Genomic DNA, 12104 nt, shown 5'->3' on the forward strand with positions numbered 1-12104 from the left:
TATGGTCAAAGGCCTTCTTACAATCCTCGTTCCATCTGACCGGCTGGTTCTTCCTAAGCAACTTAAAGATTGGAGCACAGGTAATAGATAATCTGGAAATGAACCTGCTGATATACTGGATCTTCCCCAAGAAGCTTCTCACCTGACGCTCTGTTCTCGGCGGTTCCATGTCTTGAATGGCTTTTATTTTATCTGGATCAATCTCAATCCCGTTAGGTCCCACAACAAAACCTAACAATTTCCCCTTCATTTCTCCAAATATGCACTTTTTGGGGTTGAGTCTTAAATTGTATTGTTTGACCTGGGCGAAGAACTTTTCCAACATGTCCGTATGTTTTTCTTGTGTTTTTGTCATGATCACCATATCATCCACATATACTTCCAATCCTTTATGGATCATATCATGAAACAAGGTTATAGCCATTCTCTGATATGTTGCTCCGACATTCTTCAACCCAAACGACATCACCCTATAACAGAAGGTCCCAAAATCGGTAGTGAAGGTGGTCTTGTGCTTATCAATTAAAGCCATCAGGATTTGGTTGTACCTAGAGAATCCGTCCATAATGGAATAACATCCCATTCCTGCAGCACTGTCGATCAGAACATCTATATGTGGAAGTGGGAAGTCATCTTTGGGCGATGCTTTGTTTAAATCTCTATAGTCGACACAGACTCTTAGTCTCCCATCCTTCTTAAGCACAGGGACTATGTTTGCTAACCACTCAGGGTAATGCACTACCTCCAAGAAACCTGCATCTAGCTGCTTCTGAACCTCAGCCTTGATCTTGTCTTGCCACTCTGGTCTGACTCGTCTTCTTTTCTGCTTTACTGGCTTGATATTTGGATCGGTAGGGATGAAATGCTCTGCAATTGACCTATCGATCCCCGGCATATCAGCATAACTCCAAGCAAAAACTTCTGAATTTCTCTTGAGACATTCTTGGAGATCCTTTCTGAGCTCAAGCTTAAAGTCTGATCCAATTTCGATTATTTTGGGATCTTCGGCAGTGCTTAGGTTAAATGCAAAATGATGCAATGCATTTATGTCAAATATGCGTGTGGTATAATCAATGCCATGAACATGACAATTAGGAAAACAAGAAAACAAGTAATTAAAATTCACTTCCATTGATTGAAATAGTAAAGGAAATCCATCCAAATCGTTCTCAAAACAACATTCAGAAAAACAAAAAACAGGATTAAGAGCTTGTTCAATACATTCATCACAACTATCTTTAATGGCTTGTATGACTTCATCGGCACTAGGAGCATCCTCGGTCTCTGGTGATACGGATCCATCATCACTCGTCGCTAGATCACAAGGAGGCATGGTGAACGATGAAGGAGATCCATTGGTGCTTCCTATTGGACCGATTACAAGGAGCCGTGCCAAGCGATATGGGGCAGCCATATCATTATTTGTTCAAGCCCAAATAACACAAGAATTGCATGATGTTGCATTCAACAAGTGTTGTGAGGAACTTGAAGGCATTCCTAGGCTTCTAATGTTGTTGGTGGCTCTTTAAGTGCAGGAAAGCACGCTGCTACAGTAACGTGCTACAGGAACTCAGAAGCGCTACAGTGCCGCGCCAATCAGTTTGACTTTGCTACAGTAAATTTGACTTTTCTACAGTAATGTGCTACAGGAACTCAGACGCGCTACAGTAACGCGTTTTATGTGTTTTATGCTTCATTAAGCCCTAGTTTCTTGTTTTAGTATAAATATCTTGTATTCCATGTAAGAACACGATTTTTGAGATATTGAAAACTTCATTTGTTTAAGCTTTGCTTGTACTCCTTTGCTTAGAGTGATAGTGAGAGATTGCTTCCTCTAATTGCATCAAGAATTAAGGTAAGCTTATCAACTTGTTTGTGGCGTTTATCTTGTTCTTTGCTCGATTATTGGTGTTACCGTTTCATTATAAACGTGGGGTGCCATAGAGCGTTTAATCTCGATTATTGGTGTTTCCGTTTCATTATAAACGTGGGGTGCCATAGAGGCGAACTTATATCTCATTCTTTGATCCGATCCGTATCATCTGGGGCAGCTTTTTCTTTCATCTCTGTGCACTTTGACATCTCCAGCATCTTCCTCTCGGCTTCCTCTGCATCTTCTACTGCTAGCGATGATTAGAGGATCCTCGCCTTGGACTTCTGCTCTTGAATCATCTTTGAAGCTTCATCCCCAATCCTGAGAAAGTCTTCAAACTCTGACATCTTCTGGGACCATTCTGAGCCATTTCCTGCTTGAATCATGCCAATCATAAATTGTGTACCATCCACTAATTGCTCAAAGGAAGGCTCTGGAGACTTGATGATCTGTTCCTCAAAATTTGTCATAAAAATTTCCAAACCTGGATACATCTTTCCTCTGCTCTGAAACCTTCCGGAAGCCTCTGGGGTGAAGAAAATCCTGTTCAATCCCGGTTCTTTCGTCGGAGACTGAACTTCGCACTTCTCTTTCTTCCTATTCTCTGAATACCCCAAACCGTATCGGTGCTTCTGACCACATGAAGATGGTACTGGTTCAAACCTGCCCTGCAAATCTCGGCCTAACCCCTTGCCGTACTTCCACTGCATTTTCTTCATCATCTTTCGAGAGAAAGGGCTCATCCTATTAACTGTACTTTTCTCTTCAGTGATTATAACATCATCAATTATAGCCACTTGAAAACCAGATAAGGGTACAGCTGCCTCTAAACCTTCCACAGCAGCCACATTTAGCTCTTCCTAAGCATTAATTGTTACAACATCAGTACCCCAAGGTATCTTGACCTTTCTGTGCAATGTGGATGGAATCGCACCCAAAGGATGAAGCCACGGCCTTCCTAACAGCAAAGCATAATTAGCCAAGATGTCCAAGACTATTATTTCCTCCCAACTCTCTACTACTCCTATTGAAATCTTTGCTCTAAATGTACCCTTAGCACTACGCATGGTGTTATCATAAGCTTTTACAACCATGGTATATGGCTCGAGCTCCGACTCTTCAATCTTGAACTTGGATAACATTTTTAGCGGATAAACACACAATGCTGACCCATTATCAACCATCACATTACAGGTCTCTCTTCCATTAACACCAACCTAGATGTACAGAGATTTGAAATGGTTCCTACCTTCGGGAGGAAGATCGGAATCAAAGAAGTTACCTCACCTATCCTACGCTGCAGCATGTTGGTCATATCCACACTTTGGATTCTTGCAAGAACTTTGACAAATGTCATAGCCTCCAATAGAGCTTCTCGATGTTCTTTCGAAGCTATCAATAAATCCCATAATGAGATGTCAGCCTTAGTCCTTTGTAATTGACTTAGTACTGAATTACCGTCACCCCGCTTGGTACTCTGTTCTGGCTACTTTCACCTATTTCAATAACCTTCTTTTGTGCTTTACCCGCTTCAACTTCCCTTGTCTTCTCTTTAGGTTACTCTTCACCCTTCTCTGATACCTTCTTTTCTGTCCCATCAATAACAATTCCTTTTCCTCTGACCAGGGAATTGTTGTCATGATTGTACACACGACCGCTCCGGGTCAAACTCTGGACGCCAACTTCATTCACATCATCATCACTACTATAATACCACTGGTCTGCTTGATCAGCCAAACTGTTTTGAATTGCTAGCTTAACCTGTTCATCTTCATTGTCTGGTATCTTCCTAATCTTAACTGTGATGCTCTTTTCTATCTTGACCTCCACTGGCTTCCTTTCCACTTCCTCTTCACTGCTGCAGTCATCCCAAATGTTCAACATGGCACACATCCTCTCTTCCAACTTCGCCTCTGCCAATACCAACTCTTCAGGCAAACCACTTCCAATCGCATTAACTGATCCACCTATTTGAGACTTGTGAGATGGATAGTTATATTGGTATTGCGGCAAAGGATTATTCCGTGTGCTCGGCTTATTACGCTCAGAAGGCTTGGTGATCTTCCCACTATCTATCAAATTTTGTATATCATGCCTAAGCTTGAAGCAATCATCGGTAGAATGACCTTTACATTGATGATACTCATAGTCTCGATCAACAAACCTACCCCGAATAGGCTTAGATGGATTAATTGGTAACTTTGACAACACACCATTCTTGATGCAAGATCTCATAACCGTGCTTAAAGGTCTACCTAAATCAGTGAATTCCCTTCTCATTTTCTCATTAACAACTCCAACTGTATTGCTACTCCCTGACTGGTTTGTAGCAACATTTCCAGCATTTCTATTCTGATCACCGTAGGAAGACCGGTAATTACCAAACCCCTGGCTTTTCTTTTTCTCCTCGTTGTACAACTCTTCAATATTTAACCCAGCCCTTTGTACTAGAGAAAAGTCGGTGAGAGGTTGAGCCAACATCCTCTCCTTAAAGTAAGGTAATAAGCTTCGGTTAAAAATCCTGATCAACTCTTAATCCTTCGGCCTCGTCTGGACCATAAACAACTTTGTTCTCCATCTTCTGTAGTAACCAGAGAAGCTTTCATCCCTCGCTTGCTTCAAACTTTCCAAATCACAGAGACTAAACTCATCACTATCATCTGTTTTAAAGTGCTTGAGAAAAGCAGTTTGCAGCATGACCCAATCTCTCTGTATCTCCACATCCAAACCGTCATACCATTTCCTATAGCTCTGGTGCAACGTCTGAGGAAATGCCCGCAACACATCTTCTTCATCATACCGGTTCATTTAGGCAACACGAATGAACTCAGACAAATGAGACCTTGGGTCATTATCTCCTTCGAATAAAGTATGTTTAAAGGTCTTAGAAGAAGTAGAACTTGTGGGCTTCAACACATATTCGGCCACATGGAAATTGGTGACTGGAACTTTTTCTTTTAAAACAGACATCTTCTCCACCTTATCCTTCAATTCTGCTAACTGTTTTATCAAATTGCTCTCACCCGGAGCAACATTACCAGCTGATGCTTGGTTACCCGAAGTGGGTTCTGGAGCCTCCCTTTCCACAACTAGAGGGGAAGATGATTGATTACTCGAAGAAGGAGGAACCTGATTCTGTGCCCTCTCTTGAGCAAAAGCAGCGGCTATTATATCAGATATACCCCTTAACTGGGCTGGAGAAAAACCGATCTCATTCACTTTACCGTCAGCCATCTCAACCAGATCTGAATCAAAAACCGAAATAGACAAACTTGAACTAACCACAGAACTAACCGGAGCAGGCTCGGGGATTGGGGACACTCTGACCAAATGTTGACCAGGACGTCAGTGCCAAACTCCCGAGGTGATTTCCCGGGACGGATCAATTCTGGCTAATAGATAAAAGGACCTGAGTTAAAGGAGGTTCTGCATGTATGCATGAAGAATATAAGCACATAGGATGAGAAATGCAAATCTAATGTGCTAATAACCGGTATGGAAATAAGATCTCGTTTTTGACGACTGGACCTAAAATTCGGCATGAATAACATAGCAATAATTTACTTTGTACTCAAACATTTCTGGCATTATCTGTCGTCGACTGTTCCTTTTGGATTTTACAATCGGCTATTTTCTCTTGAGTCCTTAATTTTTTCCTTGGAATGAAAGAATTTCCAAACGGGATATTTCTTATTATTTTTTTTGTTTTTGTGCCCTTACTTTTTGCCTTGGAACGGATGGTCCCAAGCAGGATCTTATTTTGATTAATTACAAATTTTTTGCAATCTCACACTTACTTTCAAATAATGCGAGAAATGTGAAAATTCAAAAGAATCGCAACACCCTTATAACTCCCTTTTCTTTTGGGTATTAATTCACTATAAACGAATGCATTATGTTATTCAAGACGAATTAGAGGTCCACTCTCAAAATCAAGATCAAACGTTCATACCGAAGATTAGCTCTTATTAATGCATGGCTGAAACAAAAATATCACGTGATGCATGGGTGTCACAGCATATGAATAGTTTATAACAAGCAGGGAAAGGGAGTTGGGAAATGCATGCCTTCCAACCTTATCTCTCCCGCACACGAATTCCTTTGGTAAAAATTTCGACATCTGTTTCTTAGGACTTCGTCTAATCTCGACAACCAACAGGGGGTTTTGAGATTGGCGATATAAACTCTCGGAATGAATGTGACAGAACAATAGCAAACAGACCCAGGTTTTCCTTTTGGGGAAGTGTCTAGGGCTTTCAATCTACATGCATGGGCTTTTGGACCATTGGGCTTACAAGGTCTGGGTTCTGCAAAAAGGATTCGGGCTTTCACGTGGGCCTACTCCTTTTGACGCACCTTTTAAGGTACTGGGCTAGCAGTTGGTAAAATTGCTAACTCTCGGGTGGATGTGCCTAAAACGCAAGGTTTAGGCTGGATCCACCTCCGAAGTTAACAATAATACCGAGGGATAATTTTGGGTAGAAAGTGGTGAGAGGAAAGAAATGCAATATGGATGCAAGAACTTAGAAAAATAAAGGAAAGCAAATAAACAAACAAGGACGATTAAAGAATTTTCCGATGGCTTTCTAGCCAATTTTATTTCCAATTTTAGAAAACGTAGGTTTTTAGAGTTAATTCCTAATTACAACCGACTAATTAAAATAACCGGGGATTAGTGGGTGTATTCCCCAGTGAAGTCACCAATCTGTTTCGCACCGCCCCCGAGCGACTCGAAAATGTCCTTTCTCTTTCTTTTTGATGGAAAGTAATCTTATTATGAAAAGTGGTGACAAAACATTTTATTGGATACGATGCCGATAAATTGGTCTTATAAAACATTTTGAGTCGCCACCCATTATTTCGGTAATGGGACCGTTTCCAATTTTATCTTCTAAAAAGTGACTCCATTTTAAACCCAGTTTTATTTAAGGCCAAATTATTAAAAAGACTGGTCAGGTGCACAAATGGGATTCTGGGTAAGGGAATTGGATATGTCGGCCCATTGGAAGCCGACGCCAGGAAAAATCGGCCTCTTTTAACTTACGGTTTCTAATTTATTTTAGTTAGAAAAGCCAAATTATTTATTTACTTAAATCCAACCCAAATGAATCAGACTGAGTTCCTACATGGAAAATTACTTAATCGCCTCAATCAAATCCAATTATCACATTTAAAATCATTCAAACCAAGAATTTAAAATCATTCAAACCAAAGCAGTTAAATCAAACAAATAAAAGACCCGCTCTTGCCTTACGGTTCAAGGCGGTTTACAAACCGAACCTAAAAATACATCCTACACAATTTGAAATCAAACCCAAAAGCCCACAAACCAAAATCATGCATAATTATTATTTAGCATCTAACTCACTTTTCATTTTTAATTTAATTGAATCCTAAACATGCAAATTACTAACAAATCCATAAATTTAATTTCATCTTTCAATCAACCTGAAATTGTAAAATTCATACAAATAAACATGCAAAATTACATTTTAGTACTCTAAACTTAATTAAATTGCAATCTGTTTATAATTGGACATTTTGGATTTATTGGGGAAATTAAATTTTATTCTGTGCAAAATTTATTTTTTTTTTTAAAAAAAAACAAAAATTATTTTTGGAAATCTTAGAATAGTTGCGTCACGCAACTCCTAGATCCGTGACGGATCTAGTAGTTCCGTGATCGAACTATCCCAGGAACTCCAGATTCGTTAGAAACTCATTTTTAATCCAAAATCTGGAAAATAGAACATTGTATATAAAAAAATAACATTTTGGATATGAACAGTTCCGTCATGCATCCTCCAGATCTATTACGGATCGAGTAGCTGCGTGACGCAACTGACCTGGGTAAAGAAATAAAATTTTAGACATGAACAGATTCGTCACGCATCTGCCAGATCGGTTACGGATTCATTGGCTGCATGACGCAGCTGCTCTGGTCCGAGCCTATTTTTCAAATAATTTGTTTAAATCGTTTTTTTATTTAAATATGCTTTAAGAAAATCTAAAATGACCCAAAGATGAACGAAATACAGTTTAACTAAGATTAAACTACTAAAATAATAACAAAATAAATAAAAAATAAATAAAATAAAAATACAAAAAGTATAAAGGAGTTACCTAATCCTCAGATTGAGGATTGTAAATAGCTTAAAGGCCTTAACAGATGATGGTTAAGGCGATCCAGAAGCTTTGTCAACAAGGATTCGAACACTCATTCCTTTCTCTCTTGATTTTTTCTTTTTATGATTTTGTTTTAACCCTAATTGATATTTAATGGCTATTTTTCTTCAAAGGAACTCAAAAGAGTCTCTGGAGAAAAACGTAGCAGAAGATGTGTTTTTTAGACGCTCTAAAAGCCAATCCCGTCAACTGAGAGAAAAAGACGAATTTATAGAAGTAGGGCAACAGAGGATAGCTGCGTGACGCAGCTTACGGCTACGTGACGGATCTGCTAGCTGTGTGACGCAGCTTTCTTTCTGGACCACAGCCACGTGTTGCTCAAAATAAAAAAAAACCGTTATGTCATCATTTTTGGTGACATCATACAAATCGGAGCTGCGTGACGCAACCGACAGTGCCGTCACGCACCTGATAGCTACGTGACACAACTCTAACGTAACCAGAAACTTAAAATCGGTTTAATTTAAATCCTTGGATTAAAAGACTTCTAGATAGCAATAACCCTTCATTTCGCATCCTCGTATCCTTATTGGATTAGGTGGGGGCATAAAGACACGCGTCAACAGGTGTTTAATTTCGAATATCTCTAGCAACATTTTTACTTCTGCTATGAACTAAACTCCATTGTCTGTCACAATATGATGGGGGATTCCATATCTATAGATCAGGTTCTTTTCAATAAATTTGGCCATTTGCTTGGCACTTATGTTCTTAAATGATTCTGCTTTAACCTATCTTGAGGAATAGTTTACTGCAACCACTATAAATTCGTGCCCATTAGATGCAGGTGGTGAAATCTTGCCAATGATATCTATTCCCCAAGCTACAAATGGCCATGGCGAATAGAAGGATGTAATTCTAAAGGAGGAATGTGACTCAGGTCTCCGTGTGTCTAACAATTTAAGCACCTTTTCATAAAAGAAATACAATCCCTTTCCATTATTGACCAAAAGAAACCCTGTCTGAGAATTTTCTTAGCAAGCGCTTTTCCGTTCATGTGGGTATCGCAAACCCCTGTATGGAACTGTTCTATAATCCCTTCAGCTTCTTTCTTCGATACACATCTTAACAATATCCCATTTGACATTCGTTTGTACAACTAACTGTCTAAGGCTGCAAATTGTAATGCCAAATGTTGTATAGCTCTTCTATCGTCTCTCGTAGCTGAATCTGGGTGTACCCTTTTAGTCATCCAATGCAAGGCATCACAAAACCATGGCTCCTCTTCTTCCTCAATATCCATAATCTTTTCGCGTTCATAACACAAGATGCTATCCGAAGACATCATAAATGGTTTTTAGGCATTATTGAAATCTCTTCCCAAGCTGATGCTAAGTTAGTCAAGGCATCTAGTACTTAGCTGTTTACTCTGCTTGTATGTGTGAAAGTTACCTTTTTGAAGTTTTGAGCAACAATGCACAGATGGTTAATGTAAGGCTTCAGCCTGTCCTCTTTAACTTCCCAATAGCCGCTAGTGTGCTCGATTATGAATTTCGAATCACCAGTAACCTTAACTTCTTCAGCTTTAACTGCAATTAGAGCTTCTAACATAAATAGGCAGGCTTCATATTCTGCCATGTTATTTGTGACTACAAACTGTAACCTCTTCAACATCAAGATAACTTCTCCTTGTGGGGATTATAGCAAAACGCTACTCCGGCTCCTTTACTATGAGCTAAACCATCAAAGTAGAGCTTCCATCCTTTCTTTTCTATCAAACTCAAATGTTCATCAGGAAAAAATCGATCCCCCATAGTTCATTGTCTTCAATTGGATGAATTGCTAGAAAGTCTGCAACTACTCGTCCTTTAACAGTTTTCTTTGTGGCATATTTGATGTCAAATTCTGACAATAGGATTAACCATCTTGCTAGTTTCCCCACTAGTGCTAGTGTTCCATATAAATATTTGATTGAATCCATTCTTGATACTACTATCACTTTATAAGATTGAAAACAGTGTCGAAGTTTTCTAGTAGCCCATACCATTGCTAAGCAAGTTCTTTCAATTAAGTTATATTTCTATTCATTTGGAAGAAGCTTTTTAACTCAAGTAATACACTGCCTTCTCAACACCGGCTTCATCAGCTTGTGCTAACATGGATCCAATTTCGGCATCTTCCATAGTAAAGTATAGAATTAAGGGTTTCCCTAGCTTTGGTGGGCACAAAATTGGGGGACTTGACAAATATTCCTTGATTTTGTCAAAACCTATCGGGCAGTGATTGTTCCACTGTACTGGCTGATCTTTCTTTAAAAGCTTGAAGATTGGATCACATACTTAGATAACTTCAATATGAACCTGCTAATATACTGAATCTTTCCCAGAAAGCTGCTCACTTGCTTTTCCGTCTTGGGCAGCCCCATTTCTTAGATCGCCTTCGTCTCGTTTGGATCGATTTCTATTCCTTAAGGTCCTACTATGAATCCAAGCATTTTTCCGGAAGTTAACCCAAACATACATTTCTTTAAGTTCAACCGCAACTTGTATTTAATCACTCTATCCATGAATCGCTCAATGGCTGTTGGATGCACTTCTTTTGTCTTTGTCATGACAATCATATCATTAATATACACCTCTAACTCCTTGTGGATCATGTCATGAAACAATGTAGTTGTCATCCTTTCATAAGCAGCCCCGATATTCTTTAAGTCAAACAGCATCACCCAATAGCAGAATGTACCAAACTCCATCACAAATGTTGTCTTGCCTTTATCAAATAATGCTATGAGAATCTAGTTATATCCTGCAAACCTATCCATAATGGAGTAGCCTCCCATCACCGCTGCACCGTTGATCATGATATCAATATAAGGGAGAGGAAAATCATCCTTCAAAGATGCTTTGTTCAAATCCCTGTAGTCCACACACATTTTGACCCTTCCATCTTTCTTAGGAACTGAGACTATGTTTGCCAACCATTATGGATAGTGAACCACTTCAAGAAAACCTGCCTCTATCTATTTGGTCACTTCCTCTTTAATTTTCTCGGCTCATTCTAGTCTTAACCTTCTTCTCTTCTGATTCACTGGCTTGGCTCTAGAATATAGAGGAATTGTGTGTGCAGCTATAGACCTATCTATCCCTGACATATCCTCATAACTCCATTCAAAGGCTTCCTTTTTGTCCATGAGTAGACTTTAAAATTTTATATTTAACTCTGGCGTTAGGTTTGGCCCAATTAATAGAATTCATGGATTATCTTTTATGCCAATATTAAATTCAAGCATGCATGATGAGTTAATGTCAAATATGCGCATGTGCTTATCTACTCGATGAAGGGAACTATCAGGAAAGATATCAAACAAGTAAGTAAAATTAAAGTTCATTTCATTAAATAATAAAGAAAGTTCATTATAATAAGATTCATCCTTGACAAAAATCAACACATGAGAAGGGGTCTCAGCTTCTTTAAAGCTCTCTTCTATGTAGGCCCAGATCGCTTTTAACACTTGATCTACAAGGTCCTCTTCTTCTTCAATGCTCGCATTCCCTTTATTCTTCTATTCCTTCCTCTCTTCCTGGGTAGCTAGCCCCTCTTCCGGTTCCTCTTTCTTTCTTTCTTCCTCGGCCGCTTGTGGCCCCTCAACCCCCTCTTTCTCGGGTATCTTCTCTTCTTTTTTCTATTATTTCCCTTCCTCAAGCTTTAATCCCTTAGGCTCAACAGCAAAGATATTGATAACATCCGCAAAGATTTCTAGATCGGGGTACATCTTTCCATTGTGCTCAAAAGGCTCTATTGGCAGACATAAAGAGGAATGCTCAGTTGAACAAATGAATCGTCCATCCATGTCTAACCAGTTGTATGTTCTCTTTGATGTGCTTCCAAATTTATACCCTAAGTCTTATGGTCCCTTTGAGTGTGGACTTTAGGTAGCTTTGTAATGCCTTGCTGATTCTTTTTAAGCCCTTATCCTTGTTCATAATTCATCCTCTTCATGATGTTGGAGATAGTGGGCCCCATCTCAATGCTAAGCACATCAATCTGAAAATCGATCCATGGGAGGATTACTTGCTTGTCCACATTGAGCATTGCTATGCTTCTC

This window comes from Jatropha curcas, chromosome 1 (assembly GCF_041381405.1).
Source record: "Jatropha curcas cultivar XTBG-Jc1 chromosome 1, XTBG_Jcur_1.0, whole genome shotgun sequence".
Taxonomy (NCBI): Eukaryota; Viridiplantae; Streptophyta; class Magnoliopsida; order Malpighiales; family Euphorbiaceae; genus Jatropha; species Jatropha curcas.